This window comes from Chamaea fasciata, unplaced genomic scaffold, assembly GCF_029207755.1.
Source record: "Chamaea fasciata isolate MVZ Bird 193981 ecotype frontalis unplaced genomic scaffold, bChaFas1.0.hap1 SCAF_3, whole genome shotgun sequence".
Lineage (NCBI taxonomy): Eukaryota > Metazoa > Chordata > Aves > Passeriformes > Sylviidae > Chamaea > Chamaea fasciata.
The window spans coordinates 58,853,793-58,865,711 of record NW_027094088.1 but is presented as its reverse complement, the minus strand read 5'-3'; the positions used below and the strand labels follow the sequence as shown (position 1 = coordinate 58,865,711).

At 39.1% G+C, this 11,919-nt stretch overlaps 1 long non-coding RNA gene across 1 annotated transcript; it reads right to left on the bottom strand.

The window, feature by feature from the left end:
- Window positions 1-245: 245 nt before the first annotated feature.
- On the bottom strand, window positions 246-2,974 carry LOC136287735 (uncharacterized). Its single transcript, XR_010720286.1, has 3 exons — window positions 2,864-2,974; window positions 1,258-1,421; window positions 246-372 (listed from the first exon to the last, which is right to left on the bottom strand). It is a non-coding gene; the product is annotated as an uncharacterized lncRNA (long non-coding RNA).
- Window positions 2,975-11,919: the final 8,945 nt, after the last annotated feature.

The window sequence follows — 11,919 nt, the reverse complement described above, 5'->3', positions numbered from 1 at the left end:
ACAGCACCATGTCCACATCTTTTGAAGTAGAGCATAGTGGTTAATACCCAGTAGGTTGTTTTTATGCTTGCTCACTTCTCACCACAGAATCCTACTGGATGGATAATCTAAAGAAGTAGAGAAAGTATAGATGTAATACAGTTAATAGAATTAGGAATTAATAGCGAGGAGATCAGTAATCCAATACATATTCATATAAAGAAGCTCCATTTATTTCAGATATCTGCACTAGTTTCTGTGCTGATCCAGTGCTGTGGTATTAGATATCCCAAATGCATGAAATCCTGTTTTCTTATCCCTTTGAAGTTGTGGTATGACTTCAAGGGGAAAAGGAAAAGGCTGGTAGAGCTTTTGCAAGGCTTACTGCATGACCTGTAAAAATAGTAATTATTAATATTAATTAATAATTACACTTGTAAGTACAAAACTAAAAAACATTGAGGTCTGTTTCTTCCTAACAGAGGAAACATTCACTAGAATTCTAGGTTAGGTACAGCACTGGTCTTGTGCTATACCTATAGGTCAGGCTAGAAAAGACATTAAGCAAAGATCTATTAATTCTGAGTCCATCTTCCTGAAAAAACAAGGGATCAGGCCAAACTGAAATTGATGCCCAGTGACTTCAATGATTAGATCATAGTCTTATGATATGAGGCACATCACATAGTAAACTGAGCTGGGGCCAAGAATAATGAACAGAGATCTCATTAACTGAGATTCTGCAAGTTCTAAATTTTACTAAATCATTTTAATGTCACCTCTCACCACTAAGTGGCAAAAATAATACAGTGAAAGCACTCTGTATTTGCAGTACCAGACATGCCTGGCATACTCCCTATGAGTCCAGAGAGATTATAAAAATACAAGCAAATATTTTTTAATCAGACTCAATTAATTTATTCTCAATCCTTTCCAAGTTTTTTCCAATAATAATACTGGTAATGTCCCTGTAAATTTTTTATCACACACAGGACATAATTATTTTTAAAGCTATGGGAATGCACATGCAAACATGTTTTGCAAATGTGTAGAAAGTATGGGCAAGTTTATAATCTCATGTGGACTAAATGGAACAAATTCTAATCTTCCAAAATACTTAAGCTAATTCACTGTTCTGTTTAACAAACAATTTTGGTGTGCCACAATGCTTCAGCAAATGACAGTTTAAGATTTTGGGAGCAGCAGTCTTGTGGTGTTTGAAACATAAGAGCAGTAGAAAATCTGTGGCTTGTCAAAGAACCTTTTCACATCGTTTACCTCTATCTGCTATCCACAATTGCTTTGCTGGTGTCCTTCTAGTCTGATCCTTGTAAAAGTGGATCCACCAAGGAGGAAAGGTCACACAGAGTTGGAGAATCCTTTTAACAGGAAGGAGAATCACGGAAACATTTGACAGGAAATCGGAGTACATCATTCAAGTGCTAATGAATAAAGTGAGAGCAAATTTATGTAAATACAGTCCAAGTAACAAAATTTATAATTTCTGTCTCTGGAAGTTGCATGAAGAATGAGCTGTAAACTGAATTATGATCTAGCTCAGCATTAACTGCCTGGTGTGATAGGAAAAGGTACTAGTTATGCAAAACTGCGTAAAATTCAGTCTGCTTTTAACCACATTTTATCAAGACGTCTTTTACTTAGGGGTGTTCTGACCTATCTGACATTCTCACAGTCTAGAAATTTTGTTACATTTCAGGGACAAGCTACATCAGTGGTGACTGGGTGAGACTAAACCTAGCAATAGCAGCAACAATAACAACAAATATCATACTCCACAATCTGGAAGTCTATCTGTTCAAAGATTATCTAATTTCTAAACCAGGAAAAACACCATGCTAGACTTCCTGCAGAATTTAATTTTTTTTTAAGCATGTTGATCACTCTTACACAGACTTTGTTTTAGGCAGCCAACAATGTCATCCTCTACAGCAAAAGAGAGAGTGGATTTCAACTGTTGGCTCCTTCCTCTTAGGTGATAAATACCTGTAAAGCTAAATTTAAGAATTTCCTTCTTAATTTCCAGATAATTGAACTTGAACTAAAGGAAAGGTAGAAATATATCTGGAAAAAACAGTAAATTTTAGTTTTGTCAGAATTTTCTTGCTAATGAACAGCATACTGAGCCACTGAGTAAGTATGTAACATCTACAGAAATCAGGAATAGCTTTTCAGCTCTTCTCCTTGAAGCTGGCATCTCCCCTGTGACTTCAGGGGGAGATATGAATACATGAATTCTCCTTAGAGGGGACTTCTGGAGGAGAATATTTTGTGTCTGGTGTTTCAGGTGGTAAGTGATCTGTGATGATCCAGAGAGCTTATTCTAGACCCCTCCTGACACTACCATCCTCTGTAAAATTTCTGCTGGATCCTGTGACCACAGTTACATTCCACAAACACTTTGAGCAACTCTAGAACAGCTCTTCCAGAAAATTTATGATGTGCCTTATAGGAAATAAATCTTTTCATGTTTGGAACAGTCTACTTCAGTCATCAAAATCAGAAGAGTCTGGAAATCAAAAAGAGCAGCAGAACCACAAGCAATTATCCTGGCTCTTTCATTAACTGAAACTGCTGAGTTAAGTAACAATTAGGGCTTTATCCTCTGTGGTAAAATGAGCAGATTGTCAGGTTTTCTGTGAAATTTCTGCTCTTTTATGAAATTATAGCCATGAGATGGGTAGAGACTGCTTTTTGGCTGGTGTGTTATGCATGGCTGTATGACCCTCTGCCCACACTGCATGCAGAGCAGGGAGGGCAGGCACATGCTGACCTACCGGGGCCCTAAGCCCACAACAAATCCCTCCCTGGCACACAGAGACCAACCTCCAGTAAAGGAGATCGTCAGTGGGAGGTGCGAAGATACCTGAGATCTGTGTCTCCTTTTGAAGTCACCAAGATTCAGAGAAGAGCAAGATGCCTGTGGAGTGGAATATCCTTGGTTTATCTTGGCCTGTGTCAATCTATAGTTTATTTTTCACCTGCCGATGCAAAATATAGTGACTGCAAACAAGAGGGAAAGGCCACTTTTCCATTTACAGCACATCAGGCCCACACACCAGGTCTGGTAGAATTTCACCACAAAATACCTGTATTATCAGCATGGCAGCATATGAAAACACTTTCATGCATTTTTAAAGTATTGTCTTTTGTTTGTTGCAATTAATTGACTTTTGTGTATGTAAATTATGTATACAGTCATAGACGTTAAAATTTGATTATATGTTTCAAACTTACTTCCTTGAAATCAATGCAGCCACTGACACTAGCAAAAGAAATAAAAATGTTCCTTCTCTTGTGGGAAAAAACCCCACAACAATGTATTTTACATTCAGATGGGTATCTTACATTTGAATGTACTCACAACCCAGAGAAGTGCAGTCATAATAATGATACAGATAATTGCGTCATACTCACAATAAAGATGTTACTTGGAAAAAAAATCAAGTTTTTGACAAAAGCAGATGGCATTTATGATCTCATTATTCATAAATTAATGTCAAGCCTTTGATTTAGTATTGAAAGAGCCATATGTCCAAATTTGTCTCTTACACATCCGGTGATAGTCAACACAAATATTCACAGTAATAACATCAAGATTTAAATACATCAAATGTCACAAAAAATGTAAAATGTAAAATCTGGATGCTTATACTATCTCTGTAACAAAAACATCTGAACTTCATACATTTGCAAAGCTGGTCTGGAAATACAAAAGAACCAATATTCACATAGGAGAAACAGATTGTGTTGTCTTATAAATTGTTTACTGCAAGATATCCTTCTCTCGCTTTTCACTCCTTGAACCACAAGGTAATGTTAAACTAAGCAGTCTTTAATCATTGTGTTCATTACTCCTAACTAGAATCACATAAAAATTAAAAGCAATCAATAACAACAGCAGAACAAATGATCCCCTGAGCTATTATTCTTCTAATCAACATTTTTTCTGTATAAAATTATGGTACTTTTAAATTAGGACCTATTTTCATAATCTTGGAAATATCCATGCATGAAGTTTTGTTCATATGTTTGTTTTGTAAGTTGCTTCTGAGCTCCTTTTTCACCAGTTTGAAAGAGCAGCTGAGGTCATGTACACAGGAAGAAACATCACCATGTGATTTACAGATGAACCTGGAACTTTTTACACTGAGAACTGTCAGATTAGGGAGTTAAAACAAATTCATATAATAATAGTAAATATGATACTGTAAACATTACGGAGTAACTTCATTCCTGCCACCAGATCACAAAATTGATTAAAGAATCAAGATATTTTCTTTAAAAAAAATCCTTAGGGAGTTTAAGGATTTCACAAAGAGGGTTTTAGGTACTTTGCCTGGGTTTTGTGCCCTCTGTAAACCCTCAGCCAGCCCTCAGCTAACATGGCAGCCTCTCCTCAGCACACTCCTTGCCCAGCCACGTACCTCCACCTGCTCCCCAAGGATATTGATCAACTTCCAACTTTGTTGCTAACCAAATACACATTTTCTTATAGCAGCAGTTGTTACAATGGACCTCAAAAGAGCTCAGGTTGTTCTCAGGCCACAGTTTGGATAGCCACTGATTGAAAATTCCCTGAGGGCTTTAATTTGCAAGGCAAACTATTCAAGTAGAGGTGCAGCCGGGGAGCAATTGACAGGATGCATGTGTATTGTATCTGCAATCACCCCACAGCAAACTACATGACCCAGACATCAGCTTCCTTTAAAACCACGGCTCTTTCAGAGTGCTGCCTGTCTCTTAGGGTCATTACTTATCTGTTGGGAGCTTGACTCCCTGTACAAACAGAGCAACTGAATGTGAGACAGAGTGTCACAGTCAAACTCACAGGTACCTGTTATTCTTAGTCAACTTCAACACTAGACTTTTTGTAATAAAGCCGGGCATCAAGTTCAGACTGTGCCAAATAAAAGTTCCTGCAGCTGAAACAACCATGGTCTGGGAGAATCAGCCTTGCCAGTAAATTACCGTATGACACATCTTTCTTGTAGAAACACTTTTCACAATAAAAATGGGCCCAAATTCTGGCCAGGTTTGGGCTGAAAGGTCTGCTGGTCATCATTTGGTCAGCAGGTCAGGAATGCTTCAAGACAGTCTCTTTGTTTCTCCTTTGCAAAGCAGATTGTCTGCAGTGGGACACAGATGTTTATGAGTTGTCATACCATGAACCCAGTCTCCTATCAAATTACAGCCCGTAGTTCACAGAGTGAGTGTGCCACTTCAGTTACATCTCAGTGTGTTTTCCATGAAAACTGTGGTATTTAAATTTGGGTCCAACCTGAGGATCCTAACGGGACATAATTAGCAGGGTTGTGTCTTGCCCAGGGTCCCACCACCATGGGCAGGCTGCAGCCTTTCAGGGTAGTGTTTCCAGGAATCTCTTTGATGTGATTTGCACTCACAGAGGCACATAGTGTGAATGCAGAGGTTCAGACCATCTGCAATGTTTGTGCAAGTGGGCACAAGGATAAAAAGTCTCTTTGTTTCCTGCCCTCATCTGCTCCCACACTCAGCTTTCAAATGTGGGTGCTGGATTCTGATGGCACTTTTCAGCACCTACAGTGATGTGACTGATGCACTTTAAGATTAAACTGTGTAGCCTGTTTGCAAGACTGAGATATTTTGTGTAGAGTCTCATGTTTAAAAATTCATCAGATGTTAAAAGTTCAAAGTGGTTTCAAATTATCTACATCTCAAGGAGTCTGTAAGTGAGCACATTAGAGTTTCATTTCTTCCTATGCCACCACCAATCATAACTTCTTGTTGAAGTTTCCTTAGCTAGAAAAAGGCAATTACAACTTAACCATTCACTGTATCAAATGTGCCATGCACAGCATGATGATGCTAAGTAGTCTAAAGCCATTATTTTGTTATGATGCTGTATTTCATTCCAACATTTCTCTCTGCTGCCCCAGGAACCAGGTTTCACCTACAGATCAGAACTTTTTTTATCTGAGTGTTTATAGCCTGAAGTGAGTAGTACTTGTTTTCCTTTCACAGTAAGGTCAGGGAGTGCATATCTGCCCCATCAGATTAAGAATTAACTGCTAAGGCATCCAATGTTCAAAGGAAACAAAATATTAGTGCAAAAATCACAAAGGTCATTGTGCTCACTCTCCAACTTCCAAATATTTACTCCTAATAATTTTTTCATCATCAAAATGTCAGAATTTGTATCCTTCCGCCGTCTAAAAGTCACAACTGGGGGCAAAAAGACAATCTACATTGTAGTAAAGCTCTTACTCAATGGCTCTTTCTCTAATTACCAAGTGTTAATTAATTTAAAATTAACTATATATGATATTATTTTTGTCTCACTGAGAAGAAGGGAGGGAGAAGTTGCACCTCTTTAAGCTGTACCTTTTTGTTTCATCACAAAACACACATCCTCCCTGTCTCTCAGTGCCAATAATTTGAGGTCCTGCTCTGCACCCAGAACCTCCCACAAAGGGAGTACTGCACCCTACCTGGCTATAACTATAGAGGGCAGGGAAAGATGAGTGCAGGAAATTTATGGTTCAAATTCTCCTGAGTATGAGCAGCCCAGAGAAAGGGGTGCAGAGGTGTGTCTGTTTCTGGGGAGCTCATGGATATTTGCCTTGAATGTATTTGGCTTTAATATTGATATCATGTGCCACAGCTGCCTAACCTAAGCGAGGTTTGGGCTGTCATTCCTTAGGCAGGACAAATTTTAAGACTTTAAATCTGTAACTTTGTCTTTCCATATGTTTCTCATTCAACCTAATGTGCAATTTCCTGTTGGCTTTGGGATAACAGAGAAAGATAATCAAGGCAGCTCACTATCCCACATCAAACTCCTCCCTTCCTCTATGTTAATGTTTTCTGGCTTGGGTCTGATGCCATTCTAAGTGTTCCCGCTGTTAAATACTGTTTTCTTTCACTGCCTCACACTCCTCTTTCCCTAATAATAAGGTTGTTTTACTTCTTCTCATGTAACCATAGTATTGTTCTGTCACTTCCACCCATGCAAAAAAAAATCCCTTTGTAATGGAAAGAGGTGCTGCAGGGAGAAAGCAGAAAGGAAAAGGCAGCAGAAGGGTCCTGAGAGGAAATTCATGATTTGGCTCAAGTACATAAACCCAGAGGAAGGGCAGACCACCCTTCATGAGTCCCTCACACCTAAAAGAGAGTGTGCAACATTGGAGGGAGCTGACATGGAGGGCTGAGGTGCAGAAGCTCTATATAGATTTGGGTTGTAGTAGCGAGCTCTAGTGCATGGACAGGACCTTTATATTGCCCAACCAAACGTTGCCGAAGTGTCCAGAGGTCATTGGTTTGAATGGTGAGGCAGTCCTTCCAGAAGCAAATTTTAACATTGTTTTAAAAAAACATTTAGCAGAAATCCTTTCACTTCAAAAGAAACTGATGTTGACCACACTAAAACATTAGTGATTACTGTCTGGCTGTATAATAATGATAATGATAATGATAATGATAATGATAATGATAATGATAATAATAATAATAATAATAATGATAATAAATTTGCTAATTAAACACATTTGTGAGGTGAACAAGGGTCATGAAACACTCATGAAAAGATCACCTTGTAAGGTGACCGAGAATGTGGAATTCTGACCTTTAAGACTGAATGTAGCCCTCTAAATGAATCTGCTTTTGCTAATCATGAATACAACAGAAACTCCCAATAAATGGGCACTGACTAAGGAAACAAAAAGATCCCAGGAATGAGACTGCTGCCTTCCTCCCAGAAAACCTCCTGTTATCAAGAGAAGTGAGTGGTCTGGAGGAAAAATTGTTGATGTCTGTCTTCCCCGAAGGTACTTCAAACAGTAAATGAACACACAAGATCCCATGTTTATTTTCTTTTAAATATATTTTTGAAAATACTGTGTGATCCAAAATATGTGTTTTTCAATTTTTCATGGCCAGGCTGTGAGTGATGTATTTTATCCATATTCATAACAGTGTACAAACTTTCTATTCATAGCTCTCTCCACAGCATAAATTTGGGTGGGCATGCTGGAATTTCCTTCTGTGGCATATGGTAATCCTTTACCTGAGGGCTTGCTCCAAATAAATGTTTACATTCCTCTGACAGCTCACTTGAAATGTAAAGGAACAAGGTATGTGAGTCTTCCATTAAATAACTGACTGCATTTACATGTTTGGGGGAGGAAGGGACATAGTGTTCCTACACTGGACAGGCTGCAGGAATGTCCAACCTTGTTTCCTCTCATAAATATTTCATAATAGAAAGGACCTTAAAAATATGCCAATCCAAACTGCGGATTGACCCTTCCAACTCCAGGCACCATAGCTAGGAGGGACTGAAATAAACACCACAAGTAAGCAGTGCCTGCAGTGGGCAGCCATCCGTGGAAACCACAGCCTCCTCTTTGGTCCTGGGGGCCATCGTTTCATTCAGAGGCTATTCCAGGGAGGGCTGGCTGACAGGAAGGGTGGTGGGTGGGAGGGTCACACATCAAAGGTGTAAAGAAAGGTGGAAATGACCTGGAGAAAAACTTCCTAATCTGGGATAGGGTTTCATTTTATTTTACTCAGTTCAAGCAAATGATGTTTTTACTGATGTAGATGAAAGAATGCCCCAGCAGCTAGGGATATGCACCCTGAAGAAGTAAATAGGAAAAATGTCCACACGTGGTGATTATATCCAATTACAGAAGTAAACATGCCACTGTTTGCTTATTAGAGTACCAGGCCTACTCGAGCTCCTGTGATTCTGGCTAGTCATATGGGGTTTCTTTAACCTTTTAATCATTATTCATACCACCAGGGCTATTCACTTGGCCACCCTCCTTTCAGCTACTACCAGACTGGGGCTGGCAGGTTACCAACACATCCCCGAGAGAAAGAGCAGCACAGGAAGTAAGGAGTTTGTTATTCCACAGGAATCCAAACCCACAGCTTTCTCTGGTCACTCCTGCCCACCTTCCTTGGCAATTGAGTTCTAATAAGATATCCTTCAGCTGCCTTTGATATCCTTTACTGAGGGGACATGATGTTTAGCCCAGCAGGAAGGTAAAGTACAGAGGCTCTTTCTCCTCTGTTGCTCACATTCCTGCACAGTGAAAAATGTCACTTTTCCCAGTTACAAGTCCTCTGTTTCCCATAAGTGCTCATTGGCAGGCCCACATATTTGCTATTCCTTTCAATTGCTATCCAGATCACTCTTATGTGTCTCTAAAAGGCACAAGGAGCTTATGCAAACCGAGTACAAATACAATTAGTATTGCTCTAGGCTGACAACACCCCTCAAAAGCTGATAAGTGCCTGAGTGGCATCTTGTCCAGGACACTTAGAGGCTGATGTGTATCCAGCAGCTTTTCTTTAAATGAAGAGAAGCTTCATGGATGTTACATGATTTGCACTGGCATAAAACTCGGGGAAGCAAATGGACTAGTAGCTACAGTAGCTACAGTAGCTACTGGTAACTAGTACCTGGTAGCTACAGTAAATGATAATTACCAGAATAATAAACCCCAGCCTCTTCTCTGAGGAACAAAATTTCCACTGCAACCTTTAATTTAGTTGGGATCTGAGCCTTTTGTGGGCTAATTTCCTGCACAGTGGCCACTTTACAGTGTGGATACCAGCTCTCATATATGTAAAGTAACTTGTCTGAGTGTGACAGAAGAAGTCAAAGATACAGCCGGGGCAGAAACAAACCAGACCATAATATGAATATGCACAATTCCCGCTAGAATCTGATAGCATATTTATTCAATCCTGGACTTTACTCATACTTAATAGTCCTACACTGCTACTCTCCCATAGCAGCTCATGCATATCAGTCTAACCTTCAGATCAAAGCCTTCCAGACTACCCTTACAGCATGTCCCCAAGGTTGGCAGGCAGAGATTAACTTTTTTTCTAATGATGGAGATAGAAATATTGACGTCTTAAGATTTCAGCTGAACTTTTCAGAGGGATTTCCTTGTATTTGGAGAAGTTCCACTGTGTTTAGCTCATGAACTCTAAAACCAGTTCACAGTCCACAGTCCTTACTAAACAGGTTCAGAAAATCATTGCAAGAGGGAAGAACAACCCTTAAAACTGGGAAGAAGTGTATCTCCATATTTGATTCTGTAATCTTAATGAAGATGTTGAGACACGACTTCTAAATAACCAGGAGATTTCAAGGTATGTTCCTGTAGGTTTCAGCACAATTCTCACCACATGCTCGGTTTCATGCAATTGTCTCCACAAAAGTGGAATTTAGAGCTCTGTCATTCTAAAACACTCCTCTAGTACATGGATAATCTTTTTTTATCTACAGCTTGCCTGCATCACCATTAAGTCCCATTAGAACTGCACATTGGGTTTCCATGTAACACTTGTGTGGCAGAAGCCAAGGGAAGGGGCTGCCATTTTCTGTTCTCAGGAAAAAAAAATCCACTCCAGAAACTCTGCATTACAGTGAAAAATTGTCACTGCACAATCACACAAATACCTCATCACAAAACCCCCATCCTTAAAAGAGAGCTGGGCCCACCCCCCAGACACACATGGGAAGCTAAGTAGTCTTGTATAGTAAAACTGAATTACAGATTACAAATTTCAAAGCAGCAATCAGATAATCTCAGTAAAGACTGGAAAATAAGGGCTTTAAACAATCTATGTAGACTTTGAAATTATATTTCTATTGTCTCATTCTGAAGGCAACAAAATCTGTTTGTAAAATGCTTTATTCCTCCAAAGCAGCAGTGGCAGTTTTTTGCATCCAAGTGTTTAATGTGGGTTGGGGATAGACTGTTTAAAGTCTTTGAAAGAAAGGAATTTTTTTCTCATTCTTCTTTACCAGAGTGGAAAGTTACTTCACAACTTTCAAATATTTGCAAATTCATCCAGGTTTGGAAAAAAAAAAAGCCCACCCAAAAGACTATGTGAGATGTATAAAACCACAAATTCCTTGAGGCTTGTTTATTTTCAAGTTAAGAAAACAAAGCATTTGATGGCTACCAGAAAGAGGGCAATGTGTTTTTGTGCTGATTACATCAAATACAGTTTCCCATTGTGTGAAGAACAATTTTCTCTCGAGAAATTGTTTTGACTGAGCTTTGGGTAGTAATAAGCTTTTACTATTCAGTAAAGTTCTGCTTATCACCGTCAACTCAGTTGCAGACTGTGAACCACTTCCATTTGGTAATCTGTTGGGATTTCTAGCTTTCTGTGAAGCCAGCAAGGTCTCTCACATACCTCTGTAGGCATCTCACAAAAATCCCACAACAACATCTGCAAGTCAAAAAGCAATTATTAGAGTAAATATTCTAGACACGTGGCTGGTTTGGTACATTTCAGCTTTTACTATGTACATATACACACATACCAAATTTTGCCTGCATTTGTGTGCTTTAGAAATTAGTGGTAGGAGCATATGACTCTTTTGGTGTATAATTCCCAGTGACTCACTCTGTCTGTACTGGGAAAAGACAAAGCAGTCCACAAAGGACTGAGTGCCTGCATGTCAGACTGTTAGCTGTGCGTAGGCTGACATCTGTGCAGTATCAGGTTTTTAGCGGTGTTTGTCCTCAACAATATCACTCCTTTATCTCTTGTGCTTTTTTTCCTAGACTCCTCAGTCAGATGCTACTGGTAAATATAAGAAAAAAAGCAAGCAAGTTGTATTTTTATACACTTCGATGTTTTAAAATCTGCCCAAGATACAGCTGATAAGCACAATTTAAAAACCATCCAGTTAAAAAACCCTAACCCACATTTTTCATTATGAACGAGATTTTGAGTGGTGCCTTGAACCCTGAATGGGAGATGCACCCACAGAAGTAAAGCTGTATGTTACACAATCTCATAAGTTTTGAGATTTTGGTCAATGGGACCTCAAAACACTCGATGCTTCAGAAGTGTGGAAGTTATGTGATATGTTCTTTTAAAGAAATCATGTTAATATCTGAAGTC